General features: G+C 41.2%; 2 protein-coding genes across 9 annotated transcripts in view; one reads left to right on the top strand and one right to left on the bottom strand.

The window, feature by feature from the left end:
* CHST10 (carbohydrate sulfotransferase 10) overlaps positions 1–5849 on the bottom strand; it is a 29839-nt gene extending 23990 nt beyond the window's left edge. Inside the window, exons 1-2 of one of the 5 annotated variants that reach the window (XM_072844503.1) lie at positions 5702–5753; positions 3639–3724 (exon numbers count right to left, since the gene is read on the bottom strand). The gene's annotated coding sequence lies outside the window, so the exon portion shown is untranslated. Of the gene's footprint in view, positions 1–3638; positions 3725–5203; positions 5223–5320; positions 5608–5701 lie in introns of those variants that run through there. The other 4 variants (XM_072844502.1, XM_072844504.1, XM_072844505.1 and 1 more) reach the window with 4 other exon arrangements.
* Positions 5850–6108: 259 nt separating this feature from the next.
* Positions 6109–19316, top strand: part of NMS (neuromedin S) — a 52221-nt gene continuing 39013 nt past the window's right edge. For 3 of the 4 annotated variants that reach the window (XM_072844514.1, XM_072844510.1, XM_072844511.1), the window contains exons 1-2: positions 6109–6250; positions 6414–6543. The gene's annotated coding sequence lies outside the window, so the exon portion shown is untranslated. The remainder of the gene's footprint in view (positions 6251–6413; positions 6544–19316) is intronic. The other variant, XM_072844513.1, reaches the window with a different exon arrangement.

Raw genomic sequence — 19316 nt, 5'->3', positions numbered from 1 at the left:
ATTATCTCTACAGCTCATAACATATGACACACAAACATGAGTAGATGTTCATCTGCATATACTTTTAAGGACACAATAACCTAAAGATAATTATTTGCCAAATTCATCATGAAAAGGGATATTCATCCATCCAACAAACCAGAAGCCAGGGATATGACACTGACTCCCAAACCAAACACATTTGCACAGTTTATGTCCTTATAGAGTCTGCAGTCTAACAGAGAGACACACATGCAACAAAGTCTATCCCACAAGTGGTGTGAGGTGGAGACATGGCTCTATGAGAGGAAAATACAAAAGGATAGAACTTGGGTGGAGAGGTCAGGGACAGCACTTATGTAAGGACGTCCCCAGGGGACCAGCAGGGAATGGAGGCCTGAGGGTAGGCAGGAGCAAGCCAGGGGCCTTTGAGGAACCAAAGGAAACCCCAGTGGCCGGAGTTTCCAGATCCATGTTAGAGATGAGCAAATGCAGCTATGGTCAGAGAATACTGCATCTTAAAGAGCAGTTTGTGGAATTTAGTTTCACCTTGTGAGCAATGAAAAGCCACAGAAGAGAGTTTTCCACAAGAAGAGGGGCAGCAGTGTCATGACCTGATTTAAATTTTGAAACTATTTCTCCAGCAGCACAGTCAAAAATGTAAAGCACTATCCACTTGGTCATTCTCCAGGCTCAACATCATTTACATAAGTGGCACAGAAGTGTTCTAACACAGCTAAGTGTTCTGCATCACCACCTAGACCTACCCTCCTAGATGACCACAATGACAACCAGGACCACCACCACCACTGCCTTCACACTGCCATCATCATCATTGCCATCAAGGTTGCTAAAACCTAGCACATAAACTAGTAAAGATCCACAATATCTAACAGGTTGGGTTTTCACGGATCCTAAAGACTAGGGGTTCCAGTTAGCCATAGCATGCTTCTGCTTTGAGAGCTCATACATTCTGAATCTAGGTATCTACCTAATGATGTCTGACTTTATGTTTAGGGCAGTGGTTCCAGCCCTGTGTAACTTTAAAAAAAATAATAGCAAGGCCCTGGGCCCCAAGAATGTTGAAGCCAAGACAACACATATTTCTGGCAATGGATTCAGGGCTTGTTTTAAAAGCTCTGCACAGGATTCTAATGAGCAGCCAGGGCTGAGAACTGCTTGTCCAAGTCCCCAGCCCTTCCTTTTAATGCCCACATAAATCCCAGGGTGCATCCTGTTAAAATGCAGATTCTAGGCATTTTGACATAATAGCCACTTTCCTACCACCTCCTTCTATTATAAGAACAAAAACTAGCAGCAAAAGAGTATCTGTCAACTAGCATCCATTGATGCTCTGTAAAAACAGCTTAAAGAGGTTTAATAAGAATCAAAGAACTCCATCACTGTTCCAATTTATTCTTCTTTCCAGCCCTCCTACCTATAGGTAACTAGATTCTGTTGAATTAGGATTTGGTCCGACTTTGGAAAAATTACAATAATTTTCCCCATTTGTTTAAGTAAAACGAAAGGCATTCCAAATTCCCTTAGGGCCAGCTCCTTTAAGCCCATCCCACAATCTGGATTGTTTCCCTGAATATACCAATTCTCCATGAGGTTTGCCTCCTTTACAACGATGACACCCTCAAGGCTCATTTTCTGTGTGCACAGAGACTAGAGCCTGAAACAAACAGTTCTTCCTCCATACCTCTGCCAAGGGCCACTGCTCTCCCAGTAGCTCAGTGACAAATGGCCTTTAAAAAGCCTGACATTTTCTGTAATTAACTCTCCTTTGTTCAAAGAGCCAAGACAACTCTCAAGTTGCCTCTTGCAGCTAATGGTGGCAAACCTGAGTGTTCCTCAGGCCCCCTGTGGTAACAGTGTGCTGCCCTGAACTGAGACCCTGGGCCCCCCGGAGTCAGCATACCCGTCTTTAGAGCTTTCCTATTTCCACTCATTAAATGAGACTTTTACTCAGAGATGTCAGGTTCTGAAGCCAAGCCAGAGGGCTGGACTCAGAAAACCCACAAGTCAGACTGGTGGTTAAGGTGGTTTCCCCTCTTATGGGGAAAGCAGGGTTAGGGAAGCAAGAACATAGCTGAACCTACCAAAAGTCTCAGTCCTTTTTCCCCCTTCTAATCTAAAAGAAACACAGCACACATTTTATATGTTTGTAATGACTAACAATGGGTTTGGTATTATTACCATCCTCTAGTGCAGATTTTCCCTCCCCTGCATTTTCAAAAAGATGCTTGTAAATCCATTTTGGTCAGCTGCCAGTGGCTTTTCCCTGTGTTTGAGCTATCATCCAAAAGCACAAAACCTTTCTGGGTTTCTGCTGAAGAGCTTGACTCCACCTGCCCTGTTCTACTTTTGCTATACATACTTATTAAAGGTTCTGAAAAATCCTATGGTAAATAAGTCCGTTTAACTCTGTTTAAATAGCTTCTTTTCCAAATGTCATTCATTCAGCAATATTGATCAAGTGCCCACTCTGAGGCAGGAGTTGTCCTAGGCCCTGGGGATATGGCAACGTAACACTCCCTGCTTTCACGGCGCTTCTATAGAGGTGGACCAGCCAATAAACAAATCTATGTGATCACACCAAGTGTGTAGGGCCACGGTTAATAACAAAGAAGGGTAAGGGGAATCCTGAGAAGAGACGGAACAGCGTAGGGAAATCCTGCAGCACCCAAGCCAACAGCTTGGTCAGTGTCCCAGTGTCTCAAAAGCAGCAAGGAGACAGCATCCCTCGTGCTGAGTGAGCTAGAGGTCTAGGGAGTGGCCCAGATAAAGAATCCTGTCCACAGTCCTTTACTGAGCTGGAAACTCCTAGATCCCCACCCCGATCACATACATACTCCAGGGAAAGGACCATGCATCCAATGTTCAGTTTTTAAAACATTCATTCAAAACACAGCCAGGCACTAAAGGAAACTTCACCAAAAAAAGCCTGGTAATGCACAAGCAACTGGTAGCACTGGGGAGATTCACAGGAAGAAGGGAAACTACATAGCTACAGGCTGGAGCAACCGGAGGCATTCTACAATCAACGCTTCTGTATCTTTAGATTTTGAACGAAAATTTTATCATCTAATCAATAAAATTAATAAATTACTATGCAATAAAATACTGCATATAAATGTATTATGTATATCTTTATATATCTTTTATATATATTATATATGCATATTATATATAAAGTGCCATGACAATGACAGTCATGGGGATTTTTAAATTTATAGGGTTTCTCTCAATCTAAGTTCAGAAATTTCCTCTGTCTACTTGGCCATGATCGTTACAATTTACTGTCATAGAATGATTAATCATCCTTAGTTACCAGAAATGCAAACACACTCCTTACTCTGTCCAGCTGAAGAATGTATCTGAGGTAAAGACAGATTTTCATGAGTAATGATAAAATACAGCAAACACCTGCCTGGGGTTATCTACATGTCAGGCACTGCTGTCAGTAAGGACCAAACTCACCTAATTCCCAGCCTGGGAAGGTGCTTCTATTATTATATTTAAGAAAACATTTCTAAGTATAAGTGTACATACTCCTATTTAAGAGTTTTAAATCTCCTAAAATCTCCATACAAGCAAGAAAAGAGGCAGTGAGAAGAACAGTAAATGACATGAATCTCAAATAGTGAGCTCACATTCTCCTTAATCTAACTTCTGAGGCCTGGCATCCACGTTTCCTTGCAGTATTTGCTTTGCCTGAGATTCTTGGTTCCTCCTGTCACTGTATAAGATAATTAAAAACAAAAACAAAAACAAAAACAATAGGCACCATTAGAAATGATAAGATCAACTTATTTAATACAACTTGGTTTATATTTGGGAAATAGTTAACCACTTTGATTATTCCAGTACAGTTTGCACAACAGGTCTCTTACAGAGGTGGGCTATACTTGGCATTCCTGGCAAATGAATAAATGTTCCAACTGTGCCAAAATGGGTAGCTGTTTAAAAGACTGTTCCCTGTAACTTCATATGAAAAATAAAATAAGTTTTGTAGCAAAAAAAAAAAAAATCAAATTCTGTTTTATCTATTTTATATGTTTGACATTGGGTAAAGGATTCCTGTAGAGGATGATGAAATCTTCCAAAGCAAGATGTTCTCTGGGTTTTGCATTTCTTTAGGCTTTAACACCCCGGCAAAATTCTAGCCAAATGACACATCATGAATGAATAACTGGAAACAAGCCGAACTTGTGGAATTAGAGAGATTACAGATTTAATAGAGTTGGCTGGCAAAATAAACATACAACTCATTTAACACATAATGTAGCCCAAACTGCTTGGGATTCATGTAGCACAGTCTAGCCGTGTTTCCTTTTACTCTGAAGAGCTCAATGTTAAAACTAAAAGCAATTTCACATTATGCAGATGGAAAGATTAAGCTTTATGTACTCACATCCAGATTCTTCCAGACCTGTATCAGAAGAAAACAGACTCTTCCTTTCTGCAATCTGAAAGGTCCTGAATTCACCTCTCTCCCGTTTCTATTTCCAGCTCTCTCCCACCTTTTTATCATCTAACCTCACGCATTTGAACGATGATCTGAATATACCTTGCAAACTGCCTGGGATACTTCCTGAGTCTTTCCTTGTTTTGTTTAGTTTTGCAAGCACTCCAGTTTTCATTCCAGCGAAGGAAAGAATTTTTCTCTCAGGTATTACTTTGAGATTCTCTTCTTCAGGGTCAAGAGCAAAAAAGATGGAAAGATTTTTCTTTCCATCTTGAAATTCCAATTTTGGGCCGAGATGGACTCATAATTACAATGGTAGAAAAGGGAGAAGACTATTTCCTTTGTGTCTTTTTCTTTTCACCCAGTCACTGAAAATTTCCGAGTGAATAAGTAAGGTCCTGGAGACCAGCAAGCCTGAGCTGCAGGACCGAACCTGAGCTGCCCAGCCTGAACTGAGCTACCTAATTTTCAGAATGTCTGAGGCATTTCTCACCCTGGCAGTCAAAACTGACCATTACCCAACTCTTTATGGCCCAAAGCCTCAGGCTCTGGGTGTTTCAGACCCCCCCCCCCAAAAAAAAAAAGCCCTTGATGACAGTCCTCGGCTTAGCTAACCAGGCAGAGCCTGGCTGCACCGCTTTCTATTCATTGCCCGGCCCTTTCCTGCCTTCAGAGACTTGGAAAAACAAAAACGACAGCTTTTGGAAAACCTGGTTCAATCTTCCCAGCCAGAAGTGCAGAAATTCCTACTTGGTCCTCCAACTTCTGCGACCGTCCACATCGAGAGCCCTCCGCAGCCCCTCCGCAGCCCCTCCGCCAGGAGACCTCGTTTCCAGCCACCCTGGCCCCTCTCGCCCACCGACTCACTTCGCTGCGCGCTGCGGGAGGGCGCGCTCCTGCCTTCGCACCTGCCCTCTCCGCCGGCTCCTCGCGCCCACGCGGAACGTTTTCTTTCGCTGTGCACCAACCGCAAATGCACATCATCAGCCAAAGACGAAAGGAGTGAATTACGGATCACCAAGTATCAGTCATCCCGCCGGTCACAGCGTCCCGCCGCGAGGACGCCGCCGCCTATTGCATAATTAGCGCGAGGAGCGACCTCCTCACTCATCCCACCAGCCAGCGAGGTCCTCAAGTCACCGAACACACCGGGACGGAGCTCACAAAGAAACGCCGGCCCGCCCGGTGCTGCCGTCCACCCGGGCCGCGGCGCTACGGAACCCACAGCCCGCCCGCCCCCGAGCTCACCCTCCGTGGAGCCGCAGCTCGCCGGGGTCCCCGGGCCCTTCCGCGCCGCCGGCGGCGAAGCTCAGCCCGGGCCTCGCGGGCCTGGCCGGGGGCGGAGCGCGCGGGGGCCCCGCGTCCCGGGAGCGCGGGAGGCCAGGCCCGCCCCGCCCCGCCCGGAGGCCTCGGCGCCGCCACCGGCGGCCTCCGCGCCGCGGCCCGCCCGGCCCGGGATGTGGCGGCGGCGCGCCGGAAGGAGGAAGCCGGGCGCGCGAGGCCCTCTCCCGGGGGCGAGCCCGCCGCCGCCCGCCGCGGCCCCCGCCCGGCTGCGCGCGCCCCCGCCTGCCCGTGCGCGCCCCCGCCTGCCCCCCCCGGCCCGCACGTGCGCGCCCCCGCCTGCCCGCCCCCCCGTGCGCGCCCCCGCCGCCGTCCCCACGGTGCGCGCGCCTGCCGGGGCCGCGCGGGGAGGCGCGGCGGAGGGGCCCCTGCACCCCCAACGAACTCCGTCCCAGGAAATTGCACAGAGACGTGCGGCCGAACCTGATGCCGCCGGATCTCCATCCGGAAAAACAGGTATGATGTTTGAGGACCAAAAAAAAAAAAAAAAAAGTCCAAACTTGGAAAAATGAAGAAGAAACAAATCCAAACTTGGAAAAAGGCCCAACCGGTTTTTACCTCCTCCCAGCATTTTCTGATGAGCCGTCCCAGTAAAAGCTGGGCCTTCTGTTCTTTGCAGACCGCCCCTCTGCTGACAGTCCGGGGGATGCAGCTTTGCTGTCGAGGTGCAGGTGATGAATACACAACCGATAGAGGCCCCGACAGTTTACTGCCCTGTAGAGCTGTGACTTCTTAACCTGCAGAAGTGGGTAAGACGCTGAGGTTGTAGAGCCTGGTAGAGAAGCCAATCCCAAAGCTGTTGGGGGGGTTATTGCCCTGGAAAAGGTAAACTAGCTTTGTTTTGATCTAACCTACAGACGCTGTATCTGTATCTATTTAGCTGTATCTGTTCAGCCGACGAGGTGGTAGGTACTGTGCACACCCGCATTCACCTGCACTGGTAAAACTTGTCAAGCTTTCAAAGAATCACGGTTTTATTGGCCTACCCTGTTGGTTCCCTTCTTAAGGAGTTAAACATAATATGGATGGGGCTGGCCATTTCAGAATTTCACTTTTAACATGATTACTAACCATTGTGGCTTAAAGATAGCAAGGTGGTTTACTTGGTCTTTTGGTCACTCATCCTGATATTTATTAAACCCTTTCCTTGGGCACTACGGTTGACACAAGACTGTTGGCTTTCTCCATGAGGATCTGAATGGACACACAGACGTGGGAGACACACAATAAGTAAATTTGGAGCTCAAATGAGAAGTAGAATATAATGCAGTGTTTAAGGGTCCAAGCTCTGGGAATTAAGCGTTGTGGGTTCAAATCTTTACAGCACCACATACAGCTTGTGACACTGTCGAATTATGTTATTGTTCTGTGCCCCGTTTTCCTTATCTTTAAAATAAGGATATGGCTCTATAGAATATTGGAGATAATGCATTTAAAATAGCACAGGGCAGCCCCGGGTGGCTCAGTGGTTTAGCACCACCTTCAGCCCAGGGCCTGATCCTGGGACCTGGGATGGAGTCCTGCGTCAGGCTCCCTGCATGGAGCCTGCTTCTCCCTCTGCCTGTGTCTCTGCCTCTCTCTCTCTCTGTGTCTATCATGAATAAATAAATAAAATCTTTAAAATAAATAAATAAATAAAATGCATAGCACAATTCTCTTCCAGCAGTAAATATTACAGTAAACATAAACGACTTTCATCGTTACCATTTACTTACTGCATTCTCAAGGTGCTATTCAAATATTTAAAAATATATTTCTTTCTAGGGCATACACATTGGTGACTAAAGTAACTGAGTATTTTTCTTGGGGTATTTCCCAAATTATTCTAGTTCTTCTTTTTGTTTCTATGAATGAACTTCAGGAAAGTATTAATATTTAGTCTTTATAACAGGAGGATAGTTTCTAATGTAGTGGTTCTCAAAGTGTGATCCTTGTACCCCTGGATCTGTAATGTTGGACTTTTTTTTCCCAGCAATGCTAGGACATTGGTTGTCTTCACTATTTAGACATTTGTTCTGATGGCACAAAAGTAGTGATGGGTAAAATTGATGACACTTAGCATGAATCTAGGCAGTGGAATAAAATGGGATTGGTGGGCATTGCATTTGTCACCATCAAGCATTTGCAATAAAAACAAAAAATGTCACTGAGGAATGTCCTTCATGAAGTAGGCATACCCTTTGGGATGGGATGGGAAGTGCACACAAGCCCTCTTGCTGCATAGCCAAGTATGGGTGCTCTTGGGTGATGGTTTGTGATATTTCTTTTCATGGAACACCATTTTACTTCAAAGGAGAACTGACAGACACACTGTGGTTACACAAACTTGGGTATTTGGCAGACATTTTCTCCAAAATGAATGAAATGAGCCTGTCACTTCAGGGAAACAACTGATGGTATCTGTTGCCAGTGATAAAACGCAGGCTTTTAAGTGAAAATTCAAGCTTTTGGAAAACCTGTATCTGCCACTAGGAGTTTGACAGTATCCCAATATTTAAAGATTTTTCTGATTCAGTCAGTGGTGATGTTAACAACCTTTCCCTTCATTCTTTCTTTTTTTTTTTTTCTTTCTTTCTTGGTATATTGTATACTGATAGATTGTGGCCCAATAAGACACATATATTATATATTTGGCCTTTTCCATGGTTCCTGACACACCGCTCCAAAAACCTTTGTAATTTCCTGAATGATAAGGGTGAAAGGAGCATCTTTTGTTCTAATTTAGCCTTTGTTTCTGGTTCCTGACACAAAGCTCCTAAATCCCTTAGAATTTCCTGGGTGATAGGAGCATCATTTGTTCTAATGAGGCAGCTCTAGCTAGCTTCAGATGGGGACTGGTCACCACAAAGACCAAACCTTGATTAGAAGCTTAGGACTTTAAACCCCACCTCCCCCAGCCTCTGAGGAGAGCAGAGGGGCTGAAGAATGAATTAATAGCCAATTCTGCTGATGTGATGAAACCTCCATAAAAACACTTAAATGACGGGGGTTGGAGAGCTTCTACATTGGTAAGCTCATTAAGGTGCTGGAAAGGTGGCCATGTAGAAAGGGCATGGAAGCTCTATGCACACAGCCCCCCATAACTTGCCCTAGGAATATCTTCCATTTGGCTGTTCCTGAGTTGTGTCCTTTTATAATAAACCTGTAGTAATAAATAGACTGTTTCTCTTCGTTTTGTGAGCTGTTCTAACATAATCAAAACTGAGGGGGGTGGGGGGGGTAGGGGGGGCTCATGGAACCTATGATTTGTAGCCAAGCCAGACTCAGACAGAAGTATGGGTATCTTGGGGATCCAATATTTTTGAGTGGTGTCTGAAGTGGGAACATCCTTGTGGGACTGAGCCCTTAATCCTGTGGAGTTTGACGTTAACTTCAGGGAGTGTCAGAATAAAATTGAATTGTGAGACATTCAGTTAGTGTCTGGAGAATCAGAGAATTGGTTTTTGGTGTTGGAAAACACCCAGGCTGATGAATTTTAATGTCACAGAATTTGAAAAGTTCATGACAGTGTTTTAGATTCCACGTTGTACTAAACTTCAAGAAACTACCACTTGGCGAGTTTAAGCTTAGTGTTAAAGAAAAACACCCAAAATTATCTGAAAAGATTATTAAAATACTTCTTCCTTTTCTACTTATCTGCATGAGAAGGATTTTCTTCATATTCTTTGACCAAAATAACATGGCAACAGATTGGATGCAGAAACAAGTATATGAATCCAATTATCTTCTATTAAACGAGACATTAAAAGAATTTGCAAAAAGATAAACAGTGCTAAAGTTTTGTTGTAGAAAATATAGTTATTTTTCCTTAAAATAGGTTACTTATGGTACCATATAATGGGAATGTTATTATTTTCAAGTGAATAAATAAATACAGGTTTTAAATTTCTCAGTTTTAATTACTGACTCTCTAAGTTTAGATATCTGGATATCTATCCAGATTAACAAAAGCTCTTTGCATTCCCTGATAATTTTTTTAAGATTTTATTTATTTATTCATGAGAGATACAGAGAGAGAGAGAGGCAGAGACAAAGGCAGAGGGAGAAGCAAGCTCCATGCAAGAGCCCGATGCAGGACTTGATTCCGGGACTCCAGGATCACACCCCGGGCCGAAGGCAGGCACCAAACTGCTGAGCCACCCAGGGATCCCCCTTGATAATTTTTAAGAGAGTAAATGAATCCTTAGGCCAAAAGGTTTGAGAACTGCTGCTCTAAGAGAAACCCAAATTCTTAATGGTAAGAGAAAAATATACCAGATTCTTTCACCTTCCACAACTGCCAATTGTATATCTTTAAAGTCAAGACTGGAGATGATACTATGAAATAATGGAAGTTAACCACTGACCCAAATTATTGCTGTCTATTTGAACCAAACCAGTGGAATAAGCAAATAAATACATCTAGAGAAACCCAGATGTCCTTATGGGGATATGGGTTATATGAAGAACTATCTTTCTGTGAGAGTAAGAATTTGTTCGTTCCTCTGATCATCTTTTGGTGGTAGGATTTTACAAATTTCTCTACAGTACTTCATTTTGGCTTAAGCACAAATGGACTTGGGGTCCTTTGGTGTCAGATACTAGAAATTGACATTGTCTTCCTTGTTACCACTTCCCCATCTCCTCAATATGCCACATGCATTCTCCATGTCAGCCCAGGCAAGAGACAGTACCCACAATCCTGGCTGTCCCCCTCTTGAGCTCTCATCTCAGTCTTGACAGTTGACATCAGCCACTCAGAGGCTTCCTTGGGTTTTCTTTAAACAGCGTGTGCTTGGAAATTATTTCTCAGCCACCCTGGACTGTAAAGGCAATGGAAAATTGCATACAGAGAGCGCACATCCAAGTTCCTTTTTCGGAGCCCACTGAAAAATTGCACTTGGCTCCCTTGATGGGTATACAAGGAGAGTCAAAATGAGATTTTTTAAAACAGAGTTGAAATGAGATTTTTCCTGAGTTGAGCCTTTGAGAAAGCTGTAGTGGCCACAACCAAGCATCTCTATGTAGTTCTAGAACTGTGAAATGTTCAGTTACTTAGAGGGTTCTTCTCTTTTTTTTTTTTAATTTTTTTTATTATTTTATTTATGATAGTCACACAGAGAGAGAGAGAGAAAGAGAGGCAGAGACACAGGCAGAGGGAGAAGCAGGCTCCATGCACCGGGAGCCTGACCTGGGATTCGATCCCGGGTCTCCAGGATCGCGCCCTGGGCCAAAGGCAGGCGCCAAACCGCTGCACCACCCAGGGATCCCTAGAGGGTTCTTCTCAGTAGACATGTTGTAGAAGTAGAGATTATCCAGACCCACACAAGTTGATGTCCCTTTCCAGTTTATAGATGGCCCTGTAATTCAAAGGGTTTTCATTCATTTATTTGTTTACCAGGAGGCAGTGAAGTGAAATAGGCTGATCCCATGCTCTGACTCTCAGAAAACCTCCAATGAGTTTGTTATGGTCTTTATGGGGCTTTGTTTTGTCTTGTTAATAATTTCTCCTAAATTAGCTAAAATATGATAGGGCTTCACATTAGGAAAAATCCACCAATAGGATTTATTTCATCTTTGAATTCTGAGGCATATTTCAGCCCTACATTTTGATTTGTTTAAAATACATTTTAAGTCTTAAAATGAGAAAAGCCAAAGAGATTGAAGAATCAAATGCTGAACTCTTGAGATGAGAAGGCACACTTTACTGTCAGGTTAGACTACATTCTCAATGTAGTTGACCAAAGGATAGAAAATTCTATTGGAAGTAAGGCAGCCACACAGAGTAAGTTTGGGCTGTGTGACTAGGCCAATGAGCTGTACACAGAAGTGATCTAAGCCACCCACAGGGCTCACCATCAAGAACATGCCATGTGATTCTGAAGTTCTCTTCCCCTGACATATGCCCTGGAAGGCAAGCACACAAAATAGAAGCAGCTGTGATCCCTCTGTCACCATTCGGAGGAAAGTTGCAGTATCTGAATAGAATAAGATGAGCACAAAATCAGTATGCATTGTTGTAAGCCAAAAATAGCTCAGGGTGTATGCCTTATGTAGCACAGACTATCCTAACATAATATTCTGGTTAAGTGATGAGAATGCTGGACTGAGAGTTAGGAGATTTAGGTTGTGTGGGATTGAACTATAAGAAATTGTTGATAATCATTAATTTTTGATGTTCAAGAATGGCAGTTTCACATGATTCACCTTAATAATTCCACCTCTGTGACCAGGTAGGCATGCAACATTGGATAGTCCACTAATGCCTTCTGTATCTCATTTTTCTCATCTATAAACATCAGCCCTCATAGATATCTATGAAACATTCCACCCAATAACAGCAGAACACACATTTTTCTTAAGAATACACAGAGTAGGGCAGCCCTGGTAGCGCAGCAGTTTAGCGCCGCCTGCAGCCCAGGGCCTGATCCTGGAGACCCGGGATCGAGTCCCATGTTGGGTTCCCTGCATGGAGCCTGCTTCTCCCTCTGCCTGTGTCTCTGCCTCTCTCTCTCTCTCTCTCTCTCTCTCTCTCTCTCTCGCGCGCGCGCGCGTGCGCGCGCGTGCACACTCTGTATCTCTCATGAAATAAATGAAATAAAAATATTTAAAAAAAAAAGGGTACACAGAGCATTCTCCAGGATGTGTGTGCTAAGCTATAAAACAAGCCTCAATAAATGTAAAAGGGTTGAATTTATATAAAGAAAAATTCTCTAAACACAGTGGAATTAAATTAGAAGTCAATAATGGGGGAAAATTTGAGAAACACATAAAATACATAAATTAGGTTAAACAACCCAATGGGTCAAAGAAGAAATCAGAAAATACTTTCAAATTAATGAAAATAAAAGCACAGCATACCCAAACTTATGGAGTACACTGAAAGCAGTATTATAGCTATAAATGGGAACATTAAAATGAAGAAAGATCTCAAATTTAACCTAACCCTTCACCTTATGAAACTAGCAAAAGAACAGCAAACTAACTGAAAGCAAGAAAAAAGGAAGGAAATAATGAATATTAAAATGGAAAGAAATGAAAAAGAAAATAGTAAAACAATGGGGAGAAAAACAAAACAAAAAAATTAGTTCTTTGAAAAGATCAACAAAATTGATACACATTTTTCTAGGCTGACCAAGAAAAAAAGAGAGAATAAATAAAGTTACTAAAATCAGGAATGAGAGGGGGAACATTATTACCAAACTTGAAGAAATAAAATGTTTTATACGTGAATACTTGAACAATTTTATATCAACAAATTGGATAACTTAACATAATGGACAGATTTGTAGGGAGACACAAACTACCTAAAATTGACTCAAGAAGAAAATCTGAGTGGACCTGTGATATGCAAGAGATTGAACTATTAGTTTTAAAACTTCCTACAGGGAAAAATCCAAGCCCCAGTAATTTTACTGTTGAATTCTACATTTAAAGAAGAATTAATATCAATCCTTCATAACTTCTTCCAAAAAATTGAAGAGGATGGAATACATCTCAACTTATTTTGCTAGGCTAGTATTACCCTGATACCAAAACTAGACACAGACATCACAAGAAAACTATAGACCAATATGTCTTATAACTACAGACACACAAATCCTCCACAAAATACAAGCAAACTGAATTCAGCAACATATACAAAGGATTATACACCATGAACAAGTGGGATATATCTCACAATGCAAGATCACCTTAACATCTGAAAGTCAACTAATGTAATACACATGTCAATAAAGACAGATCACATGACTAACTAGAAGCAGAAAACATTTGACAAAATTCAAATCCCATTTATTAGAAATGCATGCAATAAATTAGGAATAGGAGGGAATCTCCTTTACCTGATAAGTGGCATCTACAAAACCCCACAGACAGTATCATACTTAATGGTGAAAGACTAAAAGCTTTCCCCTGAGATCAGGAACAAGACAAGATGTCCGCTCTTATTGTTTCTACTCAACATTTTACTGAAGGTTTTAGGTAGGACAGTTAGGCAAGAACAAGACATAGAAGTATCCATATGGGAAAGCAATAAACAAAGCTATTTCTATTTTAGATGACATGGTCTTGCATACAGAAAATCCTAAGGATTCTATTAAACTATTAGAACCAATAAATGAGGTGAACAAAGTAACAGTGTACAAGACCAACCTATGAAAATCATTTGTATTTTTATAGACTAGCAATGAACAATCCAAAAATGAAATGAAGAAAACAATTCTGTTTATAATAGCATTTAAAGTAATATAATTCTTAGGGATAAATTTAACAAAAAGGGTAGAAAACTTATAATCTGAAAGCTATGAACATTTCTGAAAGGAATTAAAGAACACCTAAACAAGTGTAGCGACATCTCATGTTTCTGTATCAGATTTAATACTGTTAAGATGGCAATACTCTCTAAATTGACCTACGGATTCATTGCAATCCTCATCAAAATTCCATCTGGCTTCTTTGGAGAAATAGCCAACGTGACCCTAAAATTTGATGGAAATTCAAGAAACTCAGAGTAGCCAAAACAATCTTGAAAAATAAGATCAAAGTCAGGGGAATCATACTTCTCAATCTTAAAACTTACTACAAAGCTACAGTAATCAGGAGAGTGTCTAACTGGCATAAGAAGAGATAGAAAGATCAATGGAGTAGAATTGAGTGTCCAGAAATAAACCTTCATATTTATGGTCAATAGGTTTGTGACAAGATTGCTAAGGCAATTAATGAAATCAGAATTGTCTTTTCTACAAATGGTGTCAGGATGACTGGATATCCACATGCAAAATAATGGATTTAAACACCTCTGTCAAAAAAAAAAAAAAAACACCTCTGTCATATCATATTAAAAAATTAACTCAAAATGGACCATAGACCTAATTGCAAGAGCTAAAACTAAAAAACAAGCAGAAAAATAGGCATAAATTTTTGCAACCTTGAGACAATGGTTTCTTAGATATGTATGACACCACTGCACAAATTAAAATATATATATAAGTTGCATTTCATCAAAATTAAAAAATTTTGTGCTTCAAAGGACACTATCACAAAAATGAAAAGACAATCCATAGAATGGGAGAAAACTTTTGCAAATCATGTTTCTGATAAGGGACTGGTATCTAGAATATATATAGAACTTCTACAATTCGGGATCCCTGGGTGACGCAGCGGTTTAGCGCCTGCCTTTGGCCCAGGGCGCGATCCTGGAGACCCGGGATCAAATACCACGTCGGGCTCCCAGTGCATGGAGCCTGCTTCTCCCTCTGCCTGTGTCTCTGCCTCTTTCGCTCTCTCTGTGTGACTATCATAAATAAATAAAAATTAAAAAAAAAAGAACTTCTACAATTCTAAAACAAAAAGACAAAAAAAAAAACTCAATAAAAATGGGCAATGGATCTGAATAGACATTTCTCCAAAAGAGATATGCAAATAGCCAGTAAGCACATGAAAAGATGCTCCACATCATTAATCATTAGGGAAATAAAAATCAAAGTCACAAGGAGATACCACTTTATACCAACTAGAATGGCTAGGATCAAAGAAGACAAAAACAAGGAGTCGTGGAGAAATGCAACACTCATACATTGCTGGTAAGAATACAAAATGGTGCTGTTGCTTTAGAAGACTCCTTGGTAGTTCCTTAAACGTTAAACATGGTGTTACCATATAACCTAGTAATTTCACTCTGAGGTGAGTACCTGAGAGAAATGAAGACATAAGTGTATCCAAAAACTTGTATGTAAATGTTCACATCACTATTTGTAGTGATGAATGAATAAACAAAATGTGGCATATCCATACAGTAGAATATGACTTGGGAAAAAAAAGGAATGACATCAATGAACTTTGAAAACATTATGCTAATTGAAAGAAGCCAGATACAAAGGGCCACATACCCTATGATTCCATTTATATGAAATGTTCAAAATAAGCAAATCTGTAGTGACAGAAAGTAAAATAGTGATTGCCTGGGACTGGAGACGAGATCAGGAATTGGGAGTGACTATTCATAGATATAGGTGATGGAAAATATTCTGAAATCAAATTGTAGTAATTGCTGCTGCACAACTCTGAACATACTAAAAGACATTGAACTTTAAAAGGATGAGTTTTAGGGTATGTGAATTATATCTCTATAAAAATTTTTGATTAAAAATGGGCAGATGTAGTGATTTAGAAAAATTCCTTCACATATATTGTGGTTCACTTCATTATATGTATCTGTTGAATGGAAGGGAAGGTGGAAAAATGCTCTGCTAATAGGAGATGTGATTCCCAATCTGGCTTTTGTGTACAATCTGGTAAATCACTTAACTTCTGAGCCCCAATTTTCTAATATGAAGTCAAATATGATATTTTGAATGACTACTGTGTTCCTCTCCAGCACTAATAGCCAATTATTCTATGGGAACTAGATCTGAATCTGTGCAGAGTTGTTGTGGGGGATGTACATTTATGTCTGGGTTTAAGTCCTGTAACGAAAATAGTGAAGTGTGGAAGGAAAAATGTCAGAAATGTTCATCTAAGAAGAAAATAATACGGAGAAATAAGGAGAGAGAAAGAAAAAAAGTAAGTAAATTTTGTGTGTGTGTGACATACGGTTACATAATTAACTACTTATCCAGTTGGTTGAAAATATAATTACTACTTTCTTTCCAATCATGGCAAGATGGGACCTACTTTTACATCTCTTACTTATGATAAGGAAACTGCCAATTAAAATAAAGTTACTATTATATTTTTTCATACAAGCAGTGCTGTTCAGAATGCAGCATGGTTGGGCAGCCTGGGTGGCTCAGCGGTTTAGTGCTGCCTTCAGCCCAGGGCCTGATCCTGCAGACCCGGGATCGAGTCCCATGTCAGGCTCCCTGCGTGGAGCCTGCTTTCCCTCTGCTTGTGTCTCTGCCTCTCTCACTCTCTCTCTGTCTCATGAATAAATAAATAAAATCTTAAAAAAAAAATGTTATCCAGAATGCAGCATGGTAAGTAAGTTACGTAGTGCTAGGGTGGCACTTTGAAAAATTGGCCCTCACTTCTGACATTGAGTTCATAAAGCATGGGAAAAAGTATCCTTCCCAGATAAGATGTGTTAATAATAAAGCATGAGTAGACTAAGAAGTAACAAACTCCTGAGGTCTTATTACTAAAGATTCTTTTTAGGATTGTTATCAGAAAATCTCTACATCAGGTGGAATGTTGGAAATTCACCACCCATATGCTTTATTTTTGTCACCACCCAAATAATTGTGCAGGTGCATTGATTCTTCACACCATGAGAGTATTACTTGGTTCCCATCTACTATTGATTCTCAGACCTGGCTGATCATCAGGGAAATCTGTAAAGATAATGCAGATCAGTGGCTCTGTTCCCTAGAGATTCATACTCAATAGGTCCAGGTAAAGCCTGGAGACCCTAATTTTTAAAAGCTCTTCAGAGCCTTGATTAGACAAGTATTCCCAAAGCTGTTGGGAATACTTGTCTAATCAAGGCCCTGAATTACTATATATCCTTAGTACTCAGATGCCACTGACTATAAAACACTCTTGAAAGAGGACTTCAGCTATCTCCATTTTGACCTCAGTCTGTATTTACCAATTGATTAAGTTCTTCTTTCCAGCTTATCTCTTAATTCAGGCAAAAGACCCTACAGGCAAAGTATCCTGTGTTGTGAGGACCCTGCAGGCAAAGAATCCTGTGATGCAAACGAAAACTACCCCTCTAGCAATAGGAACTGCCTCTTGCTAGCAAGACCCCCTGTATTTGACTCCAAGACAGCGATGGACCTGACTTTTACTGCGTACCTGCATGTACCACATTTTGCCCACCGCTTTGTCCCACATTTTCCTTATGTGAACGTACAAGTATTTTCAGCACTTTGGAAACAGTCTTTGAGATGTTAGTCCAATGTCTTCTCAGTGTTGGCCTTCCCAGTGTTGGAGATATATTCCTTCCTTGTTTCGCTGCCAGTCATCTCTCTGCCTTTGGATTTTGTCAGTGGTGAGTGAGCCCAATTTGGTCTGTTTGGGAGTCAGGTGCTACTGTGCCCTTATGCCCCAGCTGCACTGTTAATTTCTATTTAATTTGGGGACAGAACAGAAACACTACATTAATTGTACTAAAACTCTTTACAAAGTGAAAATAGTAATCATGCATCCATACAATTACATACCTTTCCTTTTACAGCACCACATTCAAAGTTTTAGCCTACATCCTGTTTCCAGTTTTCAGAGGCCACTGATTCCCTGACAGTGATGCACAGCAGTGTGGAAACAAGCTGCCATTATTAACCTATGCCCATATTCTTAATTGCTTGAAAACTCTTAGGATTGAAAACTCTTAGGATTGAGTGCTTCGAAACACATTGAAGAATACTAGTGTTTGACTTGTATTTTACATTTGGTCAAAATCTTTTTTGTTTCCTCTCCCCTTAATTGAATCACGCATGACTGGATGTTCAAAAGTTCTTCTTCAAAGTTGGTCAGAGGCTTTTGAGTAGTTCAATGCATTGGAATAGACTATTCCAGTGTATGTGTTGGTTACAATGACCTTATGTAGCTTTGGAAATTCTGTGATTTGAAAGGTTTAATATTTCCCTCTGCCTTGAATTGACTTGTTTTGTATATCCAAAGACCCAGTTTCAATGCTGCATCATGGTGGTAGGCCTTTTCTTTGTTAATGAAAATTAGTAATCCAAATTCAAGTTAAAATTCAGCCACATGGGATCCCTGGGTGGCGCAGTGGTTTAGCGCCTGCCTTTGGCCCAGGGCGCGATCCTGGGGACCCGGGATCGAATCCCACATCGGGCTCCCGGTGCATGGAGCCTGCTTCTCTCTCTGCCTATGTCTCTGCCTCTCTCTCTCTCTCTCTCTCTCTCTCTCTCTCTGTGTGACTATCATAAATTAAAAAAAAAAATTTCAGCCACATTTGGGGCTACCAAAGTAGTTGAGATGAAAATGCAGTGAAGAGATGCCTTGCCTGTGTGAGACAGTTTATACATGTACAGCTGATGACAACTACATGACCACCTCTTTTTCATTCTGGTGACTGGCAAATTTCTTTTGTTATTAGTTATAAGAGGTAGACATGGGTGTAGGTGATACCCTAGTTCCTAGTAAAAGTTAAGGAGAAGAATGTCTCAAGAGGGGGATACTACTCCCAACTCTCTACTGAGACCACTCTCTTAAAGGCCACAAATAATTCATTTACAGTCATTTATCAGATGCTTACTGTGTGCCAGATATTGCACAAGTGTTGGAGATCCTTAGATGAATAATAGTAATAATAGCAAACATTTATATAGTGACTACCCTATGGAAGCACTGTTCTGCAAACTGCACATAACAACCTATTAGTGGGTCACAAAATCAATTTAGTGTTTCACAACCATCATTTATTTTTTTTAATAGTTAAGAGATTTTATTCTAGTAGCTATAATTACAGTGCTTGTTTGTCGAAATGAAAACTGAAAAGTATACAAAACAGTTGATTACTAATCGTGTATTGAAAGCAGTAAGAGGTTCCATGACACCAAATAAACCAGTTCTGAGA

Source organism: Canis lupus, chromosome 11, assembly GCF_048164855.1.
Source record: "Canis lupus baileyi chromosome 11, mCanLup2.hap1, whole genome shotgun sequence".
NCBI lineage: Eukaryota > Metazoa > Chordata > Mammalia > Carnivora > Canidae > Canis > Canis lupus.
The sequence above is the reverse complement of the archived record's forward strand: the minus strand, read 5'-3'. Positions and strand labels throughout refer to the sequence as shown.